Source organism: Neopsephotus bourkii, unplaced genomic scaffold (assembly GCF_033783945.1).
Source record: "Neopsephotus bourkii isolate Nb327-2 ecotype Australia unplaced genomic scaffold, CSIRO-AGI_Nbou_v1 NB_547, whole genome shotgun sequence".
NCBI classification, from domain to species: domain Eukaryota; kingdom Metazoa; phylum Chordata; class Aves; order Psittaciformes; family Psittacidae; genus Neopsephotus; species Neopsephotus bourkii.
This window is the reverse complement of record NW_026901048.1, coordinates 393,385-406,157: the sequence shown is the minus strand read 5'-3', so window position 1 is coordinate 406,157 and position 12,773 is coordinate 393,385.

The window sequence follows — 12,773 nt, the reverse complement described above, 5'->3', positions numbered from 1 at the left end:
CTGTGCCAATTCCAGCTCCACCCAATGTGACAGCACTAAAGAATCCTGAGTACTACAAGAATTAGTTGCAGCCTTTTGAAAACAATCAGCTTTCCAACAAATTCCTCAGATCTATTAAGGTTTCCAATAGATGAGGTCTGAAGAACATTTACATACTGTAATATATGGCACATTACAGCTTGCAGCAGTGGTAATGGGATACCACTGCACTGGAGCAGCTTCTACTTTTAACAGAAAATATAATAGTAATAATAAAAAACTCATTCATTTGCCTGGTTACCCATACTGAATGAAATCTCTTACCTCTGCCTCTCACTAATGCTGCAAGAAGGGTCAAGACCTGCAGCAGCCAGCCCTGATATTAGTGCCTAAATAAAGGGGAATGCCCAAGATGCTTTCCTCAGCTTCCCAGCTTGCTGTGATATAAACCAGCCAGAAAAGAGAACTAAGCAAGATGCTCAGTATGAGGGCTGGTCCTTGTTCCTGTCCCTGGAAAAGAAGTCTATCGAGATAAAACAAGGAGGAAGCAAAGCCATCCCTATATCTCCCTGCCAAACTCAGACATGAGGCCAATAGAGGTCCTCAGCATCAGACAGAGCATGCCATACCCCACCAAATGCAGCTTGTCCCAACAGCCACACCAGTTTAGAGAAACCATGGAGTCTTGCAGACTTAATGCCAGTGTAATCTTTTTTCAGAAGAGTAAACAGGGTATACATATGGCTGCTCAAGAAGAGAAAGTAAATATGCACAAACTTTAGATGGTGAGGAGTAGGACAGAATTAAACACACACACAGCAGGATACCTGGACTAGCCTTCAGCTTGGTTAGCTGCCAAACACAGGCTCACAGGGAGAACAGCCAGAATGACATACTAGAAAAAACATTTTTTAACAGGCTGGAAAGCCTTCCACCATTAAGGACTGTGAACACTCTGATGAGGTGCCTGTACATGTGGGAGCCTCACTTTATGCATCACAGTAATCAACATCATATAAATGCTTAATTCAGGCACTTCTGTAACTTTTGAGTCTGCAGATCTATGCCTTTATTTGAAGAAAAGCCATATTAACACACAAGAACTCTTGTTTAAATTAAAGGAAATTACTGTTCAGTTGCTGTACTGTTCTCTTAAGTAACCGCAGGGAAATTTCCAGCTACCAGAAGAGGGAAAGGAGAGTGGCACAATGTACTTCTTAAGTGCAGAGACACACAGGAAGTGAGCCGCAGGGCAGACTGGAACTGCTGGCTGCAGCAGTGGGTACATGCATACCCCCTGGTCCTGCACCAGACCTGCTAACACGCAGCGGAAAGATCACAGCCTTGTGTCTGCAAATGCAGGTGCTTTCAAAAACTGAGCTGCAAAGCCACTCGTCCTTGAAGAACTGCACACTTGAAGTCTGACTATTAATACCTAATCACAACAACGAGGAGACCTTTTGTAGTCAGATTTCCTTCCTTACTTCACTTGCTGGTGGCCTTTTGCTACTGTTCTTTCTCTCTGCAGTCATTGTGGTTTGTTACCTGGTACTCTTCTAAGGCTGTTTCAGACTGTAAAACAATCCAGCAATGGGCTCATTGCATTGAAATCCTTCATCCTGAGTTGCTTTTCTGTGTGGAGATCATCGATATCCAGTCATTCATTAGCTACATTTGTGAAAGATCAGTAGGAACAGGTCTGTAACTGAAACAGTTACTCCAACTCCATTTAATACACAGTTAAGACTAAGAAAAGCCTGGTTTGGTGCTGGTAGGTACCCAGCTAATTTTCCATGCCAAGACGCTCCCATCTTAACTCCTAGGACACCAAACCTGAGCAAAATGAGACATATCAAAGACTTCACATGACAGGGAACTAAGATTTTGAATCTTCTCATCCTATTCTCTCTGGTTATGTTGCGCAGTAGAACAGACTGGACAGTCATTTTTCAGTTTCATGGCAATCAGTATTCTTAACTCACAGATTAAATCTGTCTTATCTCCCCAGTGCCTGGAATATTTTGGAAGATGTAGAAATTTTAAACACTATTGTTTTAACTTTTGTTGGATACTTTTTATTGCTGGCTCACTGCTGTTTCCTTCATTCATGCAATATCATAGTGTCAATAAGGAGAGGACTCGAATTTAACATGACAGGTTTCAGCAAAATTTAATGCCACAAGGTAGAAAACACAACCAGAACTTACCAAATAAATATCCTTCTGTGTCCTGTAAGAAAAGGATGAGCCATACTCAGCACCCTGACAAGTGGCTTAAGTCTTTACTGTTCCCATAGGGAGAGATTTTGCAAGATGTTTCACAAATGGGTGAACCTAATAGCCCTAAAGAACAGACATGCAAGTCTGTTGGAGACAGGGCCCAAACCTGACACATCTGAAAATGGATTGAAAAATGTAAAGACTTCCCTGCACATACAGGAAACTTCTTATAGTCATCAGGAATGTTTGGATAATTTGGGCACCTTCAAATCTATCAAAAATATAGCTGTCCAGCTTGGAACCATTTCATCTCAAAGATCCCAGAGACATCGAGACATCTACTTCCCTCAACTGCAGCAAGATGTTCCTCAGCAGTCTGTATATTTTCTGCTTTCCCTGCCTTGCAACTTCTTTCATCCCTGTACTTGGCAACTGAACCTCACATACAACTTTCAGTTGCACAGAGCAACATAATTCCTAACTACATGTTCTGTTTTCCGGTCTACATCACTTGGACTCAGATAGGACTCTTAAGATAGGCATGTCATGCATCAAGTTGCATGAGAGAACTGGAATAAAAGGTTTTTCATCACTTCAATCTTCCTTTCTGTAGAAGTGCTCAGTATAACCTAGTGTTTAAGTTGGATATCGGTATTCAGCAGATAATTCTTCATACTCTTACAAGAGTCCAAACATTTTTATCTGGTCTACTTCCTTCAAGTCCAGATTGTTGAGTCTAGAGTTGTACTAAAAACATTATGAAAAACAACATGAGGTTATCCTGGACTCACAGAAGGAAGTTGATTCAACTGTGTTCTGACTGAGGAAAAGATGGTCACCTATCTAATATATGCTTGAAGTTATACTAATTCCTTAGAACCAGAAAAAGTGTCAGAAGACACAGACTAGAGCTTCAATAGATATAGCGATGATTTGCAGTGTGACAAACCAATGCAGAAATGTAGAAACAAGGCAAGATCAGGTACATCAACAAAAAGCTTTAAAAGTAATGTTTTTGTTTAAGTACTTGGGAATCACAAGACTTGATTCTTTCACAAGGCTGTTGCCAGGGTCTCAGAATAGATATGATTGTACACCATTTGGCTTTGATTGTCTAAACATCTTCCGGTATTTCTTCAAGATTACTTTGGAATTAGCCCTTACTAGCATAAACATACTCTTCTTTCCCAGCCGTAAAGCAAATTTTATTTGGACCCACAGGACAGTCGGAAGGTAACTGGCCTTGTATCTTTGGTCAGAAGCACAGAACACAAGCATACGCATCCCTTCAAGGGGCAGCAGAAGGTAGGAAGGAATAGAAATAAAGAACCCCTTTCTAATGTAACAGTGAATCTTGATTTATTGTAAGTCAAAGCTCAAACCAGCAAGGTCTGGATCCTATGTGCACAGATAGAGTAGAACACAACGTTTTACTTTTCTGTTCCTTTCTATAGAGTAAAACCTTCAAATATACAGATAGCATAAGTTTTCTTCTCAGTTTGACACCGCTATTTTGCAGAGTCCTTGATTTCATACAAAAAATAACAGTTTTGTTTTCTTGGGGTTTTTTGTGCTTGGTGTTTTTTTAAGTACATTAAAAAAACTACAGAACAGGATGTTCTTTAGAAGGTGAAATTTACATGGGAAAAAAAGCTTTTTTCCTGTCCCTGTTGGGAACACTGACATTGAAAAAAAAAAAAAAATTTTAAAAATAAAATCTCTTCCCCTAAAATTTAACATCTACACTTAGATTGTGCAATACATTACATAAAACTCTCCAATTGTCCATTTAGCAGCTGCAGCAGCCCAGCTGAAATTAGCAATACCAAAAATATTTTGTGTCAGGTTTTATTTTGGTGATATATTCAATATACATACAAGAGTGCAGGTAACTTAATAATATAGTTGCGTTTCTGCTAACTGGTGTTAAAATGCATAGTCTCAACTTATTCTCATAGGTGTAGACTTTGAGCTACTGCATTTTCATAAGCAATGTACCAATTTAAGCCGTAGGAAAAAAACAAGCCATAAGAGCTCAGAGGATCTCACCACTGGAGAAGCAATCTCCTCAAGTGACTAGAGGGTATTAATCAGCAGTAAACAGGAGCTCTAGTTTACAGTGCCTCTTAATAGGCTGAATGGAAAACCAGAAACATCCACCCCATAAAGCAGCAGTAAATTTACAAGGGAAAAACAGCACCCCACAGTGAACCTGACTGCAGGAATGAATGTATCAGATGGGATGAGTTTAACACAGTTAAATCAACAGGCAAAGGATTCAGAAAACCTCAGCAATGAAATTCATTGCCATTGTATCTGTATTTCACAATTCCCAAGACTTCCACTGAGCTGTCTGCACACTGTCCAGAGATCACTCATTCACCTAACTGTCAAGGCCAATCTCTGAGTAGAAGTATGAAAACACCACAGAGAACATCCTCCTGGGGTGCCATTGTACTCCTTCCTATGCTTTCTTGTAACAAAAAGCTTTTACAGCAAGTGCGTAGGTACTGTTATTGCAGAAGGCACAATCTGTGTCCATTTAAAAATCCCCAAGTCCAAATCTATCACAGCAGTAACTTTCTGCTGACATCAGCAGCAAAACATCACCCTCCAAGTCAGTTTCTGTTATGTTACATCAGTAAAGAACAACCATAGAGGGGTAAGAAGCCCTTGTCTCAAACAGCTTTCATTAAGAAATGTCTGTATTCTTTAGTCGAGAAAACAAACACAACAACTGCATTGTATTTTACCCTTGTGGCACATGGAAAGGAGGAATCTAACAGAACTAGTGTTTAACATCAACACAGATTCCCCAATGGCAGTCCTGATCCGTCACTTCTGAACAGTGACTAGCTTCATCATATGAAGTACATCATTTAAGATGCAGAAGGAAACAGGCAAGATGAACATAGAATCATAGAATAGTTAGGGTTGGAAAGGACCTTAAGATCATCAAGTTCCAGCCCCCTGCCATGGGCAAGGACACCTCACATTAAACCATCTCACCCAAGGCTCTGTCCAACCTGGCCTTGAACACCGCCAGGGATGGAACATTCACAACCTCCCTGGACAACACATTCCAGTGTTTCTTGGTCAGCTTTTATTGGTAAGCAAAAAAAGTAAGGCTAATAGAAACAAATCATAGAACCACAGAATTGTTTAAATTGGAAGAGACCTTAAAGCTCATCCAGTTCCAACCCCTCTGCCACAGGCAGGGACACCTTCCACTAGATCAGGTTGCTCAAAGCCCCAGTCTACCTGGCCTTGAACACTGCCAGGGATGGGGGCTCCACAACTACGTAATACATTATATGATGCAGATTTAAACTAGCACGGTAAAGCCAAACAAGAAAATCAGAAATGGTGAGATGGAATCCTACTCAAATTTGGTGATTTCTAATCCTGGCTACTTTAGAACCATAGAATCATAGAATAGTTAGGGTTGGAAAAGACCTTAAAATCATCAAGTTCCAACCCCCCTGCCATGCAATACCTTGCAATAAACCATGTCACCCAAGGCTCTGTCCAACCTGGCCTTGAACACTGCCAGGGATGGAGCATTCACAACCTCCTTGGGCAACCTATTCCAGTGCCTCACCACCCTAACAGGGAAGAATTTCCTCCTTATATCCAATCTAAACTTTCCCTGTTTAAGTTTTAACCCATTACCCCTTGTCCTACCACTACAGTCCCTAATGAAGAGTCCATCCCCAGCATCCCTATAGGCTCCCTTTCATCACAACCTTCATTGTAAGCTCAGTTACACCTTGAGTACCAAGTACCTGAGTACTCAAAGCTGCAGTGCTTGCTATTCTCCACTATGCATCACATGAACTGGAGCTAAGGAAAACCTGAGTGCTATTTCAGTGCAGCAGTATTGCAGCACAGTTATCTTCATGGCTCATTGTGAAGCTCTGCCTAACTTGGAGAAAACCTTCTTTTGTCTGGACACTATGAAAGCAGACAGTTAAGTGATATGATATTCATCACTTCCCAAACTCATTAGCATAGCATCTTTCTACACAACTTTCTCCAGTTGTGTTTGTCCTATATTTGTCCACTTCTTCTTTGAAAACAGCATTCAGATAGTGAAATCACGGGGGTTCAAAGATGGCACATTGCACAAAGTCCTTGCCAGTGCTCTGCAGTAAATCGGCTATGAGCTCCTAAAGCATGACCAGAGATTTTGGGGATAAGCACAAACTATCTACTGCACTGTAGCACAGAACTGAGAGCTCAGAACTAGAACAAACACAGCCACAGCTCCCTGCTTCATCTGGAGAGCCAGTTGAGTTTTAAAGCACTAAATGACAGCTGCTTAACATTTACTCTGCTTCACTGTTTGCTTTGGGAGCTTTCAGGATCTCCCAATTAAGCTCTTCAAATTCCAAGAGGGGATTCAAGTGACAGATAGTTCTAGCAACAAATTCAATATTTATAAATCCATAGCAGTCTAGAGTCCTTTCTCTTCCATTCTTTTGAATGCATCCTGAGGTATGACTGACATGCCTCCATTTCAAACAGTGCACTTACTTCAAAATACTGGAGAGCTCTTGCGCCATGTATTTTTAACAGTACAGCAAAATAAAGCTTTTATCTTCATAGTCCAAAAGCCCCATTTGCCACTCTGCATACTTCGTTTTGATCAAACATAAATAGGGACCTCTTTCTACTGATACATGAATGCCACTCTTGCATTCTCTCCCACATACAAGCTGTTTTCAAGGCTATGCAACTGACTCAGAGTACTTCCACTATGTGTTTTATGCCTTCCAGGTGCTTAATAATCTTTCAACAGAAAAAACTTCAACTACCTCTTGCAATGTCATTGTCATCTGTTCTTCCTCTCCCTAAAGCTCTGTATTGATACTCTGCTTTTCAGCAAGCAGATGAAAAGCAAGAAGTACTTGTACTGCAGTACTCCCTTTGCGCAAGAAGAACCCTATGCACAAGAGCAGGATTTTTACATCTGAGTATTTTAAAGTATCTATATTATTCTTGTCACAGAGGTCCCCTATCATCACAGTTTCCCCAACATTACACAACACAGATGCAGTGAGTGGAGGGGTTGCCATGGGCAGAGACTGCATAGAATCAAATATTCAAACAGAGCAACGTAACTGGATACCTGATCATGGTAATAAAGGCTGATGCTGTCATCTCCACATGCCTCATTTAGTTTTAGGAGTATTTTCCAGAACCTACTGTATGTCTGATGCCCTGTGTACTCAAAGTTTTTAATTTCAGAGATTTTATCATAGTGTTATGGCAAATGACCTCCTCCTCCAGGCAAGCAGCCACATAAATGAAAAGGGTCACTTCTTGTAACAATGAGGTAATTAGGGCTGTTACAGAAGAGAAAATGCTTCCCTTCCTTTAATACTAAGAGTAATGCTTTCAAGTCACCAAGGCAAAACGATAGTTGTTACTACTTCCAGTACAATCCAGGACGGATGATATACAGACCTTTGAATTTTTGACCCCTATAGTTCATCAAGCAATTATTTAATCAGAGCTGGTGAAATTTGTATTAAATATATAAATATAAAGGACCTGGCATACAGGTTGTGCTGTGGGGTTTGGTTTTGGTTTTTAATTTAATCTCATTTTTGCCGAGATTAAATGGTTGCCCTTCACAACCATCATTTAACGCAATGCTATCCATGGGAATCAACAGACACTGCTCCCCAGCTTCTTCAGAGCTGTGGAAGAAACCACCTGTGACAGAAATCCAGATCCAAAAATGGAAAAACTAAGACGGGACCTGGTAATTCCAGAATTAAGAACCTCATCAGCTGCTCCCAGGAAGGCATTGGTCCTGCAGTTTTCCTCATAAGGAAACTCATGATCCTCATCATCATCTTCTAGTATTTGGACTCAAATGCTGAAAAACAAGGGAGTGATCTGACTGAGGCTACCAGTCATTCACACCTGCCTCACACTGTGCATCACTGCCTGTATCAGGTATCAGGGAAAAAAAACTAGAGAATTAAAAATGCATGCTAAATCCATTTGGGACAGCTAGCAAGTGAGACTAAATAATTCCAAATTAGGAATAATATTTACCTGTATCTATCAAAGGGATAACTTTCCAGCAACTGTGCTTGACTCCCCATTACTGGGACTCTTTAAAGCTTTGGGATTACGTACCAGACAGAAATTACAGGCTTCCCAGCATTTAATACCACATTTCCTTCAGGATCTCTTGACCATCTCTGCAATCTTACATGTCCCTTCAGACCCTCTGTCATTGCTTATCTCCATTTATGGAGAAGCAGTTCTGAAAGACTGAGACAATGTCAAATAACCAGAAATTTTCCACTTACAGGGAGTCCTGCAAGGAACATTTACCATGCCAACAATGGTTGACAGAGGAATAGCCTCATCCCCACCACAGGAAGTTCCAAACCCTAACAAGTTAAAAGTTTCTCCTCCTATTGACTCTTCCTTGACAAGTTGCTCTCCTCCACTCTCAGGCTAGGAACTCTGAACCTGATGCTCCAGTACATTTATTTTGTGAGCCTCTTTGACTTTGAGGTAAAACTTTTATTATCAGGGAAAGAACAACAGAGGCTTCTGTGATGGTGATACTTGCTGAAGTCTCCTCCATCCAAACCTCCCATTGCCCAGCCAAGATCCCCTCACCAATCTAATTGTGACCGTAGAGCAAGAAGAAAACATAGCTGGTTAGACGAGAAAAGAATCTTTCTGTGGAACCAGATCAGACTGCATCTACCATTAAGCCCACAGTGGGAAGCAAATCCCTTTAAGAAAGGCTGCCAGAAATCTTGCCAGTTCTCAGCCAGAACCTAGCTGTCAAACACAGAGCAAGGCTTTGTAGCAATCTGAGCCTTCCTGCTTGCCAGACCTTGGGGACCAGATGCAAGAGAAAATGCAGTACTCTTGTGACTGGCTCCCCCCTCAAAAAACAAAAGCCACAATCATTCCTGGCCCATCTACAGAAGTGCAATGGTATGAAGGTTTGGCACAGCCATCCCACTTCCCCAGACAGCAGCGTGTCGCTATATTGCTAACATGACAATGGAGCTGAAAAACTTGGAGTTGGAAAATGCATCCCAGACGGTAAAACCATTCCTACTGATCCTTGCATAGAAGTCATGTACAAGTCAATCCTGTAACTGGAATATTTCAGCAAATCTGTGTGTAACCCCCCTCCCTCCTCACATTCCCCCTTCAAAAAAAGAGAAATATAATCGTAGTGTTGGGACCTTCTGGATATCCATACTGCAGGGGTAATGTCCCATTAACTTCTTCTCTTCAACCTACCTGGCATGTCTCAGAAATGAGACAGATGTCATGAGGGATATAAACAGAGAACAGGATCCAGCCCAAAAAAAGCAATGAGCTAGAGGCCATGAGATTTGAGTTCTAGTCCAAGTTTCTGCCAGCCAAGCAAATCTGGGCAACCCATGCTGCTATTCTGTGCCTTTCTCTTCCTCCCCCACTTCTAACACATCTGTTTCAACTTAAACTCCCTGGGACAATGACTCTCTGTTTCTACAATGCCCAACATGTTGTGCTTCCATTAGGAAGCAACAGAAACCTTATATGCATACAGTGACTGTTGGATACTCAAGCTCAGTTCTCAAGATTCTGGCACAGCACTTTCCTTTCTGTATTTTCTATTGTAGATGGACAGGATGAAATCACCCACTCTGGAAGCAAAGTAAAGAGGAATTTGTACTGTGAATCCCATCTCAATGGATCAGGAAACGCATCTACTATCACTTCAAGCAACTGTATAAAGCATGACTAAATAATGCCTTGCCAATTTTTACACAGACCATAAAAATCACAGAGCTCTCACTGATTCTAGGATCTTTTCTGGCACAGGAAAATTTTGGGCAGGGCCTCATAATTTTTTCCATGTTTGGTGGCATGTAGATGGCCTGGAAGAGGGGAGGAAAAAGTAGTTAGTATTGGTTCCGCTATGTGGGGTAAACAGTCTCAAAAGAGCAAGTGAGAAGTGGCCATCATTTTGCTCTTATGAACTCTGGGCTGAAAATTGCTTCAGAAAAACAAATCACATTCAGACACATCTCTTGTTTTGAGATGCACAGTAACTTAAGTAATATGACTCAGTAACTTAGTTTTTCCAAAGCTTACAGACACAGGGCCAGCTATATACTGCAGCAGAAGAAGAAATCCTAAGCAGACACACCACTGTTTCACTGACCTACCTGTGGGCATCTACCTGCAGCAATATCCTGATTATTAAAATGATACTGCCAACTGGGAGATGGGAAGGGACTCCCAAAGGAGAAAAAGACATGCTCAACACAGACTGTGTTTAGAGGAGAAAATAAACCGTTTTTACTACTGCTCAGTCATATACATTAACTAAACTCTGAAAGGCGTGTAAAGGCAGAAACATTCCATTTCACAGATGCTTTGATGGCAATACTCCAATGCTGATATTTCTGCTCAATTCCTTCCCAAAGCCATCTGCATTATACTTATGAACTACAATCATGAAACCATCACCTATGCCAGCCAACTACACACTACACCCCACTGTTACTGGGAGAAACAAAGATGAAAACCTCATTTATAACACTAAGTCACTCACCCCAAGCAACATCCGAGAAATTGATTTATACATTAATTTAAAAACAGTCACAGAAATTCTAGTATACCTCCTATTTCAGTATGCTACTGACTCATGGCATGTGGCCAAAGCACCCTCAAGAAATGAGAGAATGAAAAAGTGAATAAGGACATTGGGAAGTTAAGGATCCAAGGTAAATCCATACCAAATTGTGCATAACACACAAAACCAGACAGGCCCAAAATAAATGTATCAACTGGGCAAAAACTGCTTTAAGATGCACTAAAAAGAAGATGAAAGCACATTAGCATGTAAAATCTCCAAAATCCACAACACAATTTGCAGGTACCTATTACACTATACAGCACAGAAGCTCTCAGCTTCAAAGATCATGGGTGCTCCATTACCACCAATGATAAGCACCACTTACCATCTGGGAGGACTTCTCTAGACAGACTGCTGTCTATCATCTGTACCTTTGGGATGTATAGACTTTCTTTTCAAGACTGAGAATGGAGAGCATAAACTGAAATGCCTTTTCTGACTACTCCTGAAACTTAGACATGCCCTCCTCATATACCACCTTTTCTACCTGTTCATCACTTGATCGCTACACCTGATGACCACGTCTGCTCTGCAGCAGGTCTCAGTGGGTATTTACACACTCCACATGAGCACAGATGAGAAACAGCAGAGAATTTCTTCTGGCATGTGACTCAAGTCCTGTAGTACACAGACCACTTTGTTTCTTATTCTCATTATGTCTGTTATTTCTGCACTCCTGTTACTGTGGAACAGTACTGCAGTTGGATACATAGCAACAGAGAGGACTGGTATGTCTCCTGACTGAAATGAGTGGCAGAAGCATCCTACTGTGCCTAATCTGGAGGCTTCAAGTATCCTTAGCACAGACTAAGTTAGGATAGGGTACTTCAAGGGCCCAAAAAGGTACCGATGGGCTTTTGGTATAACTGCCTTAAGTACACAGAAGATCAAGAAGCTGCCTATCTTGCCTGGTCTCTCAGAGGATCTTTCTGTTATAGGGTTACTATCAGTTAAAGAACAGCAGGTACCAATTGCTACCATGACAATGTGCTGGTGACAATACAACTCCAATCAAGGGTTGTTGGTTCCATCCGTAAGCTGATTCAGCAACTGGAAAGTCAAGGACTGATGAGTAAGACCCAGTCAACCTTTGATAGTCCCATATGGCCAGTACAAAATTCTAAAAGAAAGTAGAAGTGAACATGAATGAAGTCATGCCATCACCAAGTGCTGCCATACTGGACATGATAGAACTCCAGTGCGAATTCAGTTGAAGTAAGTAAGTAAAGTAAACAATATGCAATAGTTGATACTGCCAACACATTTTTCTCAATCTCTTTGGCAGCAGAGTGCAGGCCACAAACTGCACTTCACTGTTGCTGCTTTAATACTGGTTTTACAAATATTTTAAATCTCTTCATCCATCACCATGGTTCAATTAAGTCAAAAGGTTAAATGCTCTGGTACACCCACTGAAAATCTTTCTCTGTAAAAGAAAATGTTTCTATGAATTACACTGTTAACATGTGTCATCACTGAGTGAGTAAATGGTAAGCTTTGGCTTCACATGATGGAGAAGCAAAGTAAAAATCTAATACAAGTGAATCACAGTTGGTTTTAGTAAAATGTAATTACATTAATCAATTGGACATTTCCTGTGGGGAAGAAGAACCAAACTGATGACAGTATCATCACACAGAAAAATCTTGTTAGCAGAATGAGGGGAATGAACTCTTTGTCCATCTCAAAGGTGAAAAAAACCCAGCCATTATCATTCACATTATCAGGAGCAGCCAATAGGAAAACTGTAACAGATAATAAAATAAGTTCACTGGCTCCTTACTTTTCAGTATACTAATATGGAATTTTAGTTCACAGTCTCATTTTGCAAATATTTTGCAGGTGTCCCTTGATAGCAGAGGCTGAGAAGTCAGTGATTTCGTGTGGCTGCTTTTGTG